Source organism: Pectinophora gossypiella, chromosome 14, assembly GCF_024362695.1.
Source record: "Pectinophora gossypiella chromosome 14, ilPecGoss1.1, whole genome shotgun sequence".
NCBI classification, from domain to species: domain Eukaryota; kingdom Metazoa; phylum Arthropoda; class Insecta; order Lepidoptera; family Gelechiidae; genus Pectinophora; species Pectinophora gossypiella.
The window spans coordinates 6,720,209-6,734,674 of NC_065417.1; positions in this window are offsets into that span (position 1 = coordinate 6,720,209).

Consider the following 14,466-nt stretch of genomic DNA (forward strand, 5'->3'; position numbering starts at 1 on the left):
GAAGCTCCCACTTATCTTTGTTGGTACTTCTGTTACATAGGTATGTAATGTACCTATGTACCTACATTTACTTCTATTTATATAGAACCTTTATGTGGATGGATGTAGTGGACGACTCAGAAAGTAGATGTAAAAAAAAGGAAAGCCCAGCAAGCGGTCAGGCAAGGCAGGAAAGGAAGGGTGGAAAACAGAAGTGTGGATGGATTGTGATAATGAAATACTTAAGTGTGTGAAAAGTGTGAGTATATACTGAGTTGACGACCGACAGAGCTGAATGATAGGGTTATGAAAGCGGTATATAAAGCGAAGGTTGCTGGTAGGGCTGGCAGAGGAAGAGCTAGAAGGACGTACATTGACCAAATTGGAGGTGTCCTCAGAAAAGGTTCAGTGCGATCTACTCTGAACCGGCGTGCGTGTATGAAACGATTGATGAATGTGGAGGAAGCAAGCAAGAGAAGCAGGTCAGGATCGAAGCAGATGGAATTCCATAGTCTCTGCTTATCATGGTGGGAAATAGACGTGAGTTTATGTATGTATGTATTTAGGAGATTTTTGAATGAAACCCAAAAAATTAGTCGATATTGAGGGTATACAATGTTAAATGTTAAGGAATGGAATTCTCTGCCGTCATCTGTATTTCCGAATACATATAACCCGGGTGCTTTCAAGGCCAGAGTGAATAGGCACCTTCTGGGCGAGCTCGCTCCATCTTAGGCTTCGTCAATCCCTTGGGGCAAGTCTGGGGATAAGAGCAAACCCATCAAAGGTAAAAAAAAATTCTTAGTGGTAAAAATACCTAATACGAACACTGGGATACAGCCTATCACACGATAGGCAAATATAAGCTCGGAAAGCCTAGTTGAGAGCTGTTAGCTGAGTTGAGAGATGCACGTGACTTGCTACAACGTAAGGTCACAGGTTCGATTCTCGGGTTGGGTTCTAAGGTAAACCACTTTCAGAATTAGTTTTTGAATTCTCGTTTGATGTTACTTAACACGTTGAAAGCCAGACTGAATATCATGGTTTACACTGTCTTTTCTAACATGTCAGGGGCCTATGGTGGCTCAATAATAACCCTGACACTAGGGTTGATGTGGTTGGTGGGTCACCTCACAACCCACACGATAGAAGATTTTATAGTTATTTCTAGACAATATTCGCAAAAAAGTCTACGGCTTTTGGACAATTCTCACATTTTTGGTGTGACCCCAGGAAGGTACATCGTCGGACACATGGGGTCTGTCATGGCGTTCAACGTGTTAATGAGAAACGCTCGAGAAATGTGTTTTTGGACGTGGTTGTGTCGTCGTGCGACGTGCGCCGCGCGCGAAAGATGGGTAGCTAGGTGATAACACAAACAGAGTAAACAATACAAATTCATAATATCCTATTTACATTTTCTATGAATTCGTATTTGTTTATATTACTATATTTACTTACTGTTTATAATACATTAATTACTATGATTATACTAACATTATGTATTTATGTGTACATTTTTGTGATAATATTTGTTTATGTACACTTTAATTCTATTTAAGTAATGTGGTATTGTGTAATCCATGTACACTATTAACGCATATTATGGACCACGACGTCCGTGCCTCACCGGAGTCCACATAACACCAGGATCGTGGTCCACGCCGCGACTTGAGCTGAGTGAGGGCCCCCACCACCTTATGATCATTTCGACGAACATCCTTTTTGCTTCGTTGTAATTGTTATGTAAAATAATCTCCCTAGCATTATCCCGTTTTTCACAGGGTCCGCTTACTTAACCTGAAGATTTTACAGGTCCGGTTTTTTACAGAAGCGACTGCCTGTCTGACCTTCCAACTCGCGAAGGGAAACCCAACGCAATATAGGTTAGGTCACATACCTCAGAAAATGCATTTCTCGGGAATGTTTGTCATCACCGCTGAGCACGTGATAATCATTTATGATCCAACATGAATTCGAAAACAAATTAGATAATCATTGGTTTAGGCCTGCGCTGGATTTGAACCTGCAACCTCAAAGTGAGAGGCAAGCGTTCTACCAACTGGGCTACCAAGGCTCTCGGCGGGTTTACGTTTATTTTTATAATAAACAATTTCTATTCTGTTTGTGTACCTAATATGGCTTTCTTTACCTGCGTGTTAGAAGGACAGATTTGGGGTCTATATTGGGACGCATTATTTTCTAATTCATATTCTAAATACGCACAACTTTTTTCTGGCTTGCAACAATATCTCGTCACGTATACCTTTGCTCCTCATAACTGCCAATATCATAATCATTGAACATTGACCGGTCGGACAAATGTTTCGTGAAGTTATAATATTGATAAGTTCTGACGGGTAATGAATTCGACAATGTCTCTTACTTTAAACTATATAAGTACATACACATACATACATACATAAACTCACGCTTATTTCCCACTGGGGTAAGCAGAGACTATAGAATTCCATTTGCTTCGATAGTGACACACTTCTCTTGCTTCCTCCACATTCATCAATCGCTTCATACACGCACGCCGGTTCAGAGTAGATCGTAGTAGAATTATATAAGCAAAGGATATGTAAGTAGGTATTTAACTAAAGTAGATACAAAAATGAAATAGAGATATGATATTGATTACTTATTTATGTTAAATTAATACGAGGAAAGAATAGAAGAATGAAATACTTAATTAGGAAAAATGAAATTAGGTAATTACCTATTAAAAGATATAAGTACTTATATATAGGTCTATTTGACACTCGTTTTATAAATTAATGAAATAAATGCTTAGTTAATAATCATTTAGAAGTTAAACTCAAATCACCAAACGTGTTTTCAAATAGACGCCTAGGTATTGCTTCGGTATAATATTTTACAAGCAGATTTTTCAATGTCTTTTTAAATTTTCAAAATTAGAGTGAAATGTAATTATTTGGTTTATTTCCATAGGCGCTGAGCTGTAGAATGCGATAAAGCCATTTGCGATTTTAAAATATTTTTTTTCCACACTTTATAAATTTTAGAAGTTTTCAGCTCTAGTCTCAGTTAGGTATAACCTAGGTATCCTAGTGTCTAGATATAAGGGTAATGATATCAATGAAGAGGATATTTTGTGTTTTATTAAACTAAACGTGTGGGATTATTGTCTTTATGTATTTAAAACTATGGTTTACAATAAATTATATAAAGGAATTAGACATTTTTGGGCCTTTATTATACCTCTGACTGACCACTGCGGGCTGAACAAACATACTTAAATCCTATGTAAAAATGAGCTTTATGGAACTAGATAACGAGCAGTGGTAGATATTACAAGCATCCATATCTGAGACCCGGGATAGCCCTGTACGGAAAATGCGTGACTTACATCTTAGTGAGACGGGTTCGACTCTCGGCTGGGGCTCTAAACGATTGAATTCGACTTCATGGTTTTGTTTTCATGTTTGGATCGTAGATAATTGATATCACGTGGTTTCAAGAACTTGTGTCCGGTTGATGGTATTAGGCTTGCCTCTCTGCGGGACTTGAAGGTAACTGGCGAGGAGTGGGTGTATACACCTCTGCCTACCCTTTAGGGGGTACAGGCGTGATGCTATGCTATGCATTTCACATGGTAGTATAAAATTGTTACAAAACATAAATGTGTAGGTACGTCATCTTTAAGGCACAGGATTTTAGTTCTGTGCAATAAAGTATATTTGATTTTTTTTGATTTGACACTGTGTGTAACCGGCTTGCTTCTCAAACGAGGAGCGCGGGTTCGATCCCCGGTACTGGACTCGCACCGATACATACATACATACATAAACTCACGCCCATTATCCCTAATGGGGTGGGCAGAGCCACAAGTAATCAAAGACAACTTGCAGCCACTGTTGATACCGATGAGTTTATATTTTTCTTAAGTGTAATCATCACTAATTCAGTTGGCTTGATCATAGCCTATCAGGGGGGTTAAAACGGCCACATAGAAGCAATTCATCTAAGAAAGCAATATTGCAATTTGGCATTTGCGCATATAAAGTAGGTACCTAACTGCGCAATGCAAACAAATGTCAAATAGCAATATTGCTTTCTTTGATGAATTGCTTTGATGTGGCCAATTTATTCCCCTCCCCTCCCCAGTTATTGCATTTCAGTTTAAGCATTGTGGTTTTCTTTGTTTTTTCCATTATCTTACGTATAACCTATATACATAGCCTTTACATCTTGACCAGATGATTTATACAGCGTTTCTGTGGCAACGTCTTGTATGGCTGAAATGTCCATTACGGGAACGGCAATAGCGGCCGCACGACTGGCATTTCAGCTGAGGATCGTTAGATGGTGGGGATAGTGAAGCGACCCCCTTAAAACACCCCCCACATATCCCACATACACACAAATACATACATACACATACAACATACATACCCCTTAAAACAACATGCGACATAGGTATCCCTTTAAATGCGTAACATTGATAAGTAAGAACTTTAGGTTCGCTAGTTAGATAGGCTCTTTAATTTGGATTGGTAGATGAATTTAGATTTTTTTCTCGGGTTTTTGCATATGTCCTTACATTCCTTTTCCTTTGTCGAAAGTGTAGTGGTTACTAATAACTTTTTTTACTAATAACCTATTTACTAAATAGGCGTGAACTTATGTAAGTATATATGTTAAACCAACTTACTATTAATTTCATTACTTCACGACGACGTATTTGGGATTCTTATCGGTTAGACACGTTATTTTTGCAAGGATTGATAATGAAAAACGAGGTATATCGATATCTTTAGTGTAGGCAGTTTTCCTTCGTGTGCCTCGTCCATTGTAGACGGCGACACGGCTCGCCACCTATCACGTCTAACAAAAAGCTCGGGTGTGGGTACTTACTTTATCTTGCGACGTAGTACCTCTGACTACCCCATTGGGATAGTCGTGAGCTAATTTAGTGTAGGCAAGGACTTATTTTTAGGGAAAAATACCAGGGAGCACGTTAATATTAACAATAAGATATGATAATTCTTTGGTTTTTATAAATTGCCATAATAGCTGCAGACAGAAAACATACCAAAATAAAAAAAAATAGTGTCATTCACGTCCTTTTTTATTATATTAGAAGTCAAATGGCTTCTAAAACTTGTTTTGCATTTTTATTTTATCTGTGCTACCTTGACTATTGCACAATGCTTCTTGGTCAAAGTGCCAACCTTTTTAAGTCAGTAAATCGTAGCTACAATTAGAATAGCAGTGAATAGCAGATGTAGGAGGTGCCGAATGTGATAGGAACATTATTTATTAGATAAGCTGCATTGCTGGGTGTCGCTGGCAACCTGTTTATCTACATACCTATCACGGTATCATTCGCAGATTACATTATATACCTACCCGCTTTACGCAGATATCAGCCAGCTATACAGGGTGTTAGTGGCATTCTAACTAATACTGAGGGGGATAATTCAGACCATGATTCCGAGTTAATATCAAATGGAATTTTTCATCGCAAATTTCATTATTATTTTTTATTTTTTTTAATATTTTAAATTTTATACCTTTGCGATGGAAAAATCTAATCGTTATTAACTCAGAATAATGAACTGAATCATCCCCCTCAATATTCATTACGATGTTACTTACACCCCGTACGAGTACGTACAGGTAAACATACAAGTACGTATGCGTGTTAGTGATACCGTAACGAATACTGAGGGGGATGATTCAGACCATGATTCTAAGCTGATATCAAGTGGAATTTGCTGTCAAAAAGTTCATGATCTTTTTTGTATTGTTTTTAATTATTTTCCAATACATACTTTTGCGACGGAAAATTCCACTTCATATCAACTCAGAATCATGGTCTGAATCACCCTCAAAGTTTTCGTTACGATGTCACTAACATCCCTGTATATTACTAACTGGGTAGGTACGTATAATAAAAATTATCGATTCCACTGCTTAGGCAATTTCATATTATTTTAAGTCTTTAATACGTACTTTAGCTCAGACGGTAGTGATATATAGCGGTTAATTTGATTATAATTGAAAAATAAACTATTTTTCACAATTGTAAATTTATAATTATAGTTAAAATTTATATTACATTCTTCTATCTTGAAGATTTTGAAAATATACATATTTAGGTACATAATTCAGACTGCAATCAGGTGACTAATTAGCCTAGATTCATTTTCTCATATTACAAGTATCTACCTACTTACATAAAGCAGATAGTCAGTTTCTTAACAAAGCATTTTAAAATCTGCAATTCAAGGGACTTTACATAGTTTATTTTCTATACAATAATAATACAGTCAATATATAAAGTTATATACACACACTCACACACACACACACACTCTCTCACACACACACACTCACTCACACACACACACACACACACACACACACATTACTCCATACCTAGAAGTTTTATTTTTGTTAATTTTAAATATTTTTATTATGTTTCATTATTGTGTATTTTGATATAAGCAGTTATAATTTTTCATAGTGCTCTGTATTCTGTCCGTGTGTCCATTTTGTAAATCCTGACAGGAAATCGTACTCTGGCCCCTGCGATACAAGCTGAGCTTAGTGCAGGGACCGCCGCATATCTAGAGTAATTGGTCTTATTATAGTTGTCTATATTTTTATTAATGTAAAATTGTAAGCCTATGTTCAAAAAAGATTATTATTATTATTATTATTATATTCTCTAGCGGTAAATCAATGAAAGCCTACGTCATGGGCTTAAACACCAATCAGTGTCGCGACAGACGCCAGGACCAATGATATCGATGTAGGTCATGACGTCTTTCTGATAACTGAATGAGGGACAGCTACCTAGGCAGCTTAGACTTTGATTTGTGGTGATATTGTTGAATACATATACGTGGTTCCTATATCTCCGGCTATTTAACAAATAATAACAATAATTTATTTCAGTCTAATTACACACACATATACAAAACACACACACATAGATACAAAATATGATAAAATAAGCTATTATTTACTTTTGATGTGTTTGCTCTTGGCCCCAGACTTGCCCGAAGGCATTGACGAGGTCTAAGATGGAGCGAGCTCGCCCAGAAGGTGCCTGTTCGCTCTGGCCTTGAAAGAAGCCGGGTATATGCATTCGGAAATACAGAAGATGGCAGAGAATTCAACTCCTTGCTCCAAGCTACTTGATTTTGTGTTGCCTGTATCTTAGGCACTGATCACTTGAAAAGGTTCCAAGTTTTAGTTCTGAGATGACAAATGAATGAATCAATGCCCCTCGCGGGACAAGTTCGATTCCGATATAAATCGCATAAGGGCTTTTATGGAAGTAGTTCTGTACTAGAAATTCAAATGATTATCTATCACTTAGAAGAAATTGCTGTAGGACAATAAAGCCGTTTACTTTCTAGTGTATATTTTATCACGCCTGTATTCACGAAGGGGTAGGCAGAGGTGGAGGTGGATAGTGTAAAAATATCTTATATTCACTTAATTGTATGCACATCTTTACCTTTGAACATTAACACCTACAGTTTTGAATTACTTAGTAGTTGAATGAAGAAAGGGCTTTTCGTAAATTATTAAGTTAAATAATAATTTAAATAACAATTTAACAATTTATTGATTGGTGATATTGAGATAGGTACTGGAGGAAGCTGTAGGATTGTAGATTCTTCGTCTTCAAGTTCCTTCTACATTCTTCTTTAGTCGATACAGGAACAAAATCAGCTTTCACAATGATCTCAGAATATGGAACAATCTGTCAAATCATTATGAAAACCAGTTTCGTAATTCCTTTTCTCTTGCTTATAGTATTTTCTGTCTTCAGTCTTCTGGCGGTGGCGGCTTCTAGCTTCGCTTATCGTCGTCGTCGTCTGGAGGAGTTAATAAATAAAAAGTAATTGTCGGCACATACAACCGCTAATTACGCTGGAATCGAAAGAATTCCAAGTAGAGTAGTTAACTCAATAGAGGAATATGAATGGATTTGTCATCGCTCGATTGGGCGAAGCATTCGCGCGGGATGCGACGTGACGCGCTCGCGCCGGGACGCTCCCATTAACGTCGCACATAGCTCGCATGACATCATGCTGACTCAGTGCTACTCGCCTCCTTTCCTCCTAATTGTCCGCCATCTGTAACATGACGTTATTTGCTCATTGCTTGTCAAACGATTGTTTTACACAAATGAATTGATTCGAGGGCCGCGGGCTCGTCTCGATGATTTGTCTTTGTGATAATTCAGCACATTTCCTTTTTTGCCCATAGTTAAGCATAAATTCTGTACAGCAGAACAAAAGCTTAATAAACGAAACTAGGAGATTGGTCGAAATTGGACCTAATTAACGTGATTTCTATGAGTGGGAGCCGATATCCGGAGTCCGCCTAAGTTGCGCATTATTAACGAATTCATTAGAGCTCATTTGGACAATTATTGCGTTTACTTTGGGCGACTAAAATGGTAATAAACGAAGGCGGCGGGCGGACGGCGCGGGCGCGATGCGGGTTCACCCACACCGTGCTAATTGAGCGGCGACTGCGCCCGCGCCCGGCGCTGCTGCCGCGCAGCCGCACATGGCTTGGCCTCGCCGAAGCGCGGGAGTCACGGCGCCACAGCTCGTTTCGCTAACTCGCCAGCAATGGCTCTATCAATGTGATACCCAAGTAAAGGCGTCTATAATGACCATATGGTGAGTAAAACGCAGCCTTTATTGGCTGCGATTAGTTCCTACGCTAATTGGAATGAACTCACCAGCTATCTCACTGGGGCCGTGGGAGATGTCACTCAGTACAGGATAGAGTAGTTGGAAGAAGTAGGAGTGAGTTTGGGTGGTGGGCCGGGGGCGCAGGTGTGCGTGACGTCACGTCCGGCGCGATGTGGGCCACACGTGTCCGCCCCGCGCCCGCACCCACCGACGCTGCTCTAATTGCTGACAACTATGGGAAATAGCGCAAATGTGTTACTTTTTATCGCGAAGCGTGTTTACACTTGTGATAATGACATGTGTGCCGTCTTAGTAACATCTCCTACTTATTTAATTTTTTCGTTGTTACCACAGACCACAGCGTTTTTAGAAACTCAGGTCCGTGCGTCGACACGCAACGAAAGACAATAAAGTAAAATGGTATAATGTGTGCGGAACGGAGGCATGGCCGGACCGGCGGCGGCCCAATAAAATATGAGAAACTGTCTGAATGAAAGTGTTACTTAGTGGCAGTTTTGGCGGAATTAGATCGTGTGAATAATAAACATCGAGCTGTGCTGGTGTGGCGGTGTAATGGCCGCGTGGAGCGCGGGCGGCGGTGATGGCGGGAACAATGGGCTTAAAAACGGAATTTAGCGCGAGAGGTGACGAAACGCTCCCGGCCGCCGCCGGCGCCGCGACAACTATGTAGGGCGGGTGACGAGCCGACTATAGATAGTGCGACGTGCGCCCGCGCACCCACCACCTACACTTACCATTATTCTACTGTTCCGAAGCTCCACATTCCGGTGCAGTAGGACTGCCTGCGAATCCGGTCTCGTTAATACACAAACGATTACATCGACAGTAGGGTATAGGTATGTACGTACTAGACTCTATACTTGGATTACCATTGTTATAGTAGATACACTTGGCTACATGTTCAAGTGCCACTTTTGTGTAGGACTCGCAAATACCTACGGATATTAGTAGTGCTTGATATGATTTTGTACTCACTGCAAAAAATGATTTTCGAAGATTGTACCTACTTTCATATTATCTTTGCCTGTTTGCCATTAGGTAGGTGCAACCGAATTATGTAGGTACCTACTTCTACAGGCATTTTAAATAACTAGATTTACTAGATTCCGGAACCGATCGGTAATTGGTCGATCGAAAAGCGGTGTGAACTTGGTCATAACCGGCATACCTGAGCTATCAGGTACTTACCGAAATTAAACCATAAAAATTCTGAGGAAACGTAATAATGGCACGCTCGACAAATAAAGAGAACGTAAAGTCGACTCAAATTGAGATCTCCGACGTTATCAGTTTTATCTCGTACTCCGGTGTGGTATGTCGTAAAGTGGGAGCGAGCGCGAGCGGCACAGGTACTCGTATAGAGATAGAGCGAGCATTCCGCGGCTCTAACGGTGACTTATTTCGCCGACCACACAGCGGCGCGGCGTGAATGGCCGCGAGATGCAGCGCAGGCTGCAGCGCCCCCCCTCCCCCTCGCCCCGCCCGCGGCGCCCGCGCATTCCGCGCCTCGCGCAGCTTGCGCAACCTCCCGCCGCATTCCATTCATAGCGGCGCGCGACGAGCTACCCGCGCACCGCCGCGCGCCGTGGCCCGAGCCTTCCCGGAATGGGGAAACGAAATAGGTAGGTTTTTGAAATTTTAGAGCGTTACGCCACATTTCTTCGTCAACGTCACGCCGCGGTGTGGATTCTACCGGACGTTGACCCTCGCCGGCCCTGCTTTCTCCGCCATGATGTTTGCTATTGGAACGAATCTATTATTGGAGAAACTTAGTTCACACATGAGCGTGGAAAGCGAACTGATGAGCTTTACCTCGAACCACAACGCGAACCGAAGTCGTGAAGGGGAATCGACTTAAAGGGGCTTAGATATCGTTAGATCTATTAGAATGTTGAACGAGCAAAGAAGAATCTGGTGTTGCGGAAGATTGGCACAGTCTGAAGAAGGCATCAAGATTGAAAGTATGCACCGACGAGAAGCTCCGGCGTGGTCGGCGGCGCCCGGCCAAGTGCGCGGCTCGGTTGCATTCCGCTCCCCGCCGCCCGCAGGTGAAATGTCACCAAACAGCATTCCGAAATATTTGAAACGACCTTTATGGCGCGAAAGAAAGTGGCCGGGGCGGGGGGTGCGGGGCCGCGCGACCGTGGGACAGCGCCGCGCGCGCCAGTCGCACGCCGCCCGCCCCGCGCCCCGCGGCCCCCCGCGCCGCCTCCCGCATTCCAGCGCGCCTCCCTCCGAATTTATTCAGCCGCGACCTGAGACCCATTACTTCCACGAGACCTGGACCAGATCATAACCTTACACCTCAAACTAGCAGTCGATAGACGGATAAGTATTCTGCATTTGTCTACGTTTTGTATAGCGTTGACCCAAGCGTAGGTATTCATAAACATTTAAGTTAGTAGTAACAAACAATGACACTTCCCTACGCGTTATAAACGAGACACTGTACTGTTTTTGTACCGTTAACTTCTATTATTTTTTACAGTTTTACAGAAAGTCGTCTGACTGACGTCATACTTTAGTAGAACAGGAGCTTTTCTTAAGCACGTAAAAGACATCAACGCAATCACAGCTGACTTCTGTTTAAAGTTGCTACTGGGAGCTTTTCGTTTGATATTACTACTTAGCTTCTTCTTAGGTGTCTTTATCTTAGATTTAAATACGTGATATGGATGTTACGATAGTGGTGAAGTCCCGCTGAGATGTGTACGTCGGGTACGAGTGGACAGAGTGGAGTGTGGGAGTGCGGCGGGCGAGCGAGGCGGTCGCAAATAGCCCGTGACGCGGCGGGCGCTGCACTTTCGCGCGGTCATGCGCCCGCGCCGCGACCAGACGCTAGTAATCGCTCCTCTATTTAAAAACGTCGTCGGCGGGGAATGCGACAATGCACGGGCGTCAACGACCGCTGGCGGCGGAAGCGACACACTTCCAGCCCGGAAACAGCGCCTTAAGGGACGCCGCTATTTATAACAGCAGGGCGCGCGTCCGGCCGCCGTGATGTAACGCGGGCCCGATGGCTCGCGGTGCCTTCTTATTTGTACTGTAAAGTATTATACCGACTGAAAAGAAGACTGATTCCTCTTAGAGATTGAGAAACATTGGGCCTGTTAAGAAATATAAGTAATTCGGGGCGGAAGCGAATATGTTAGACCTAATGTAACAGAAAAATGGACGCCGCCATAATAGGTTAAAATAGTAGACACGGCCACTAGCGCGCCGAGCGCCAGCCACGACGTCACCGCGTAGAAATCGCGCGCGATGACGCGCAACGGATGCTGACGTCGATCGCAAACGCCCTTCACCTCGCCGAAGGGATTTCTCTATCATAATTTACGGCATTCGCGGCGGATCGATCAAGAATTTTCGAAAGTAACGCTCTATGTTACAACGTAGCTCGCTCTTTCCGATGGTACATCCAAACCTTCAAAAACGGGAAATAACTCAATCGTTGTACTGGAGGCGGCTCCCAGCGCGCTTCGTTCCGCTATCGCGCACCTTCCTCATTAACGAATAAGCAGGTAAAGAAAGCGCAAGGCTCACCGGAGATAAGGTCAATAAATGCGCGGCTCTGGGGCTTATAATTAATAAGTGGCGCGCGATAGCATCTACAGGGCAATTACCGAAATACATCGGGTGTGTGCACATCGCATCGGAAACTCGTTGCGTATTCAATTACTGGCTGTGCTGTAATGAGCGTGCCGAGTCACCGCCACCACGCCACCACGCGCCTCTCATAGCTGCCTCGCTTCGTCTCATAATATGCTTATCGATATCATTATCAAAGAATCAGTTTCTTTTGTCTTTTGACGATTGGTTTACAAATCCCAGGCTCTTTGTTTGTTAATAAAGTTTTACGAGCATTTAGTTGTCATGATATTCCAATATTGATTAATGGCTTAATAATCATGTCGTCCTGCTGGTTAATGGGTGATTGAATACAATTAGTGTGTGGACAATGGTGTAGAGGTTGTTCGGGCGGGGTGGGTGTCACGACACGGGTCCGTTAATGCCCGCGACGTGCCCACACTGCCGCCGACGCGCCCCGCATACACATACACCGCAATTAACTCGCACATAATACATTTTCAACTGTTAATCACGATTATGCATTGATGTAAATATAGCTTCGATACTGTTAAACAACGATAATTGGCTTCTGTCTATGGATAGCAGCGTTGCTATAATGTTGTTTAGGGCACTCAAGGGTCCGTGTCCGTGGGTCGTAGCACTGGCGTAGCAAGCTACGATTTGCTACGATGTTTTGTTTGTGAACTGAGCGGGTGATAAATTGTTATTATTTATTCCTTATTTACGACTTTAGTCGACATATTTTATTGATATTATATTACATTAATGAGCGAGTAATAGAAATGGGGACATAAGTAATGTTTTATTGTTTCCGCGAAGCGGCGAGTGCGCGCCGTGCTTTCACAATACAATCTTGCAGACACTTCACATTCTCTGGCAATGCGCACCTACTTGCATTTATTTACACAGAATAGACATTCCTCGGGGCAGATCATATGACTGGCGGTGTATCGTTTACGAAAAAATATCCAGTTTACTCGTATAGTTTCTCATACAAGAATGTCAGTAGTAGCCAAGCAGATTTTTGACCTTTGATAGTGTGTCAACACGTGTAATGTCCGGTTTGAGGTATACAATTTACCGATTTTGCAAATTATGCGATGGAATCACATTTATTTTTGAGTTTTTTCTTCATTTTAACTAAGTATAACTTAGGTACATTGTCGACTTAGATTTGACCAAGTTCATTTCAGAGTATGAAACACGTTGAAATTTAATATTAGTTTTGATAAATTCAGCGGGCGTAGAACGGTGTGACTAGGCTAATGTTTCAGGTGGTGCGAGAGTGGCGAGTGTGTGAATGTGGGACCTAGATACGGCATTGTGCGCTGGCGCCGGGGCGCGGCGGCATGTTTTATTCAACGAGCACGCGCGGCCCGCGACCCGCGCCGCCCCCCGAATTTGGTTAGCCTCGGCTCAGGGCTGGACGAATACCAAATAGTCTGCTATAATTTATTTTCCACATAACAGAAATACTTTGAAAAAGTTGCTGATATTTGGAAATTGGCAGACCCAAGAAAAGCTTTTTTAGCATCTCTTTCCTTACCTAAATCGATTTTCTAACTTTCAGTTATCGTTTAAGTTTTATTATCCACTTACTAGTTTGTAGGTATATTTTAATCTTTATTTGGGGCCAAACAAGTGCAAGTGCTTCATAAGTGCCGTTTTCACCAACATACTTGGCTCGACTCACAACCTATCACGTTGGACTAACAGAAAGCTCGATGAGGTGTGGGTACTCATTACATCCTGTAATGGATGTACCTCTGACTACCCCAATCGGGATATAATCGTGAGCTTATGTTGTGTTGCCAAACCGAGGTTGAATTTTGAAGACTGTTATCATTAAGTCATTTCTAAAGAGGGCAACCCTGTTGCTCGCGGCGCCTCTAATTACATATTAACATGACCGAGTTTGCCGCGACTGCCACGATTATTTCGGTTATCGTCCAAGTCCATTACAATAGACGTGCAACAGAAACCAGCCGTCACATCTGATTGAGTAAAACATCATTGCATATGGATTTACATCAGTTTTGATCCGTTGTGGAGGGCAGAAAGGGTCACTAAATAAGATTCATTTTGGAATCATGAACGAAGGAGATTTCTTGAATGGTGACAGCGTTAGGTTAGTGAATCAAATGATCTTATATAAAAAGAAAATGCGCATAATCTAGTTAGA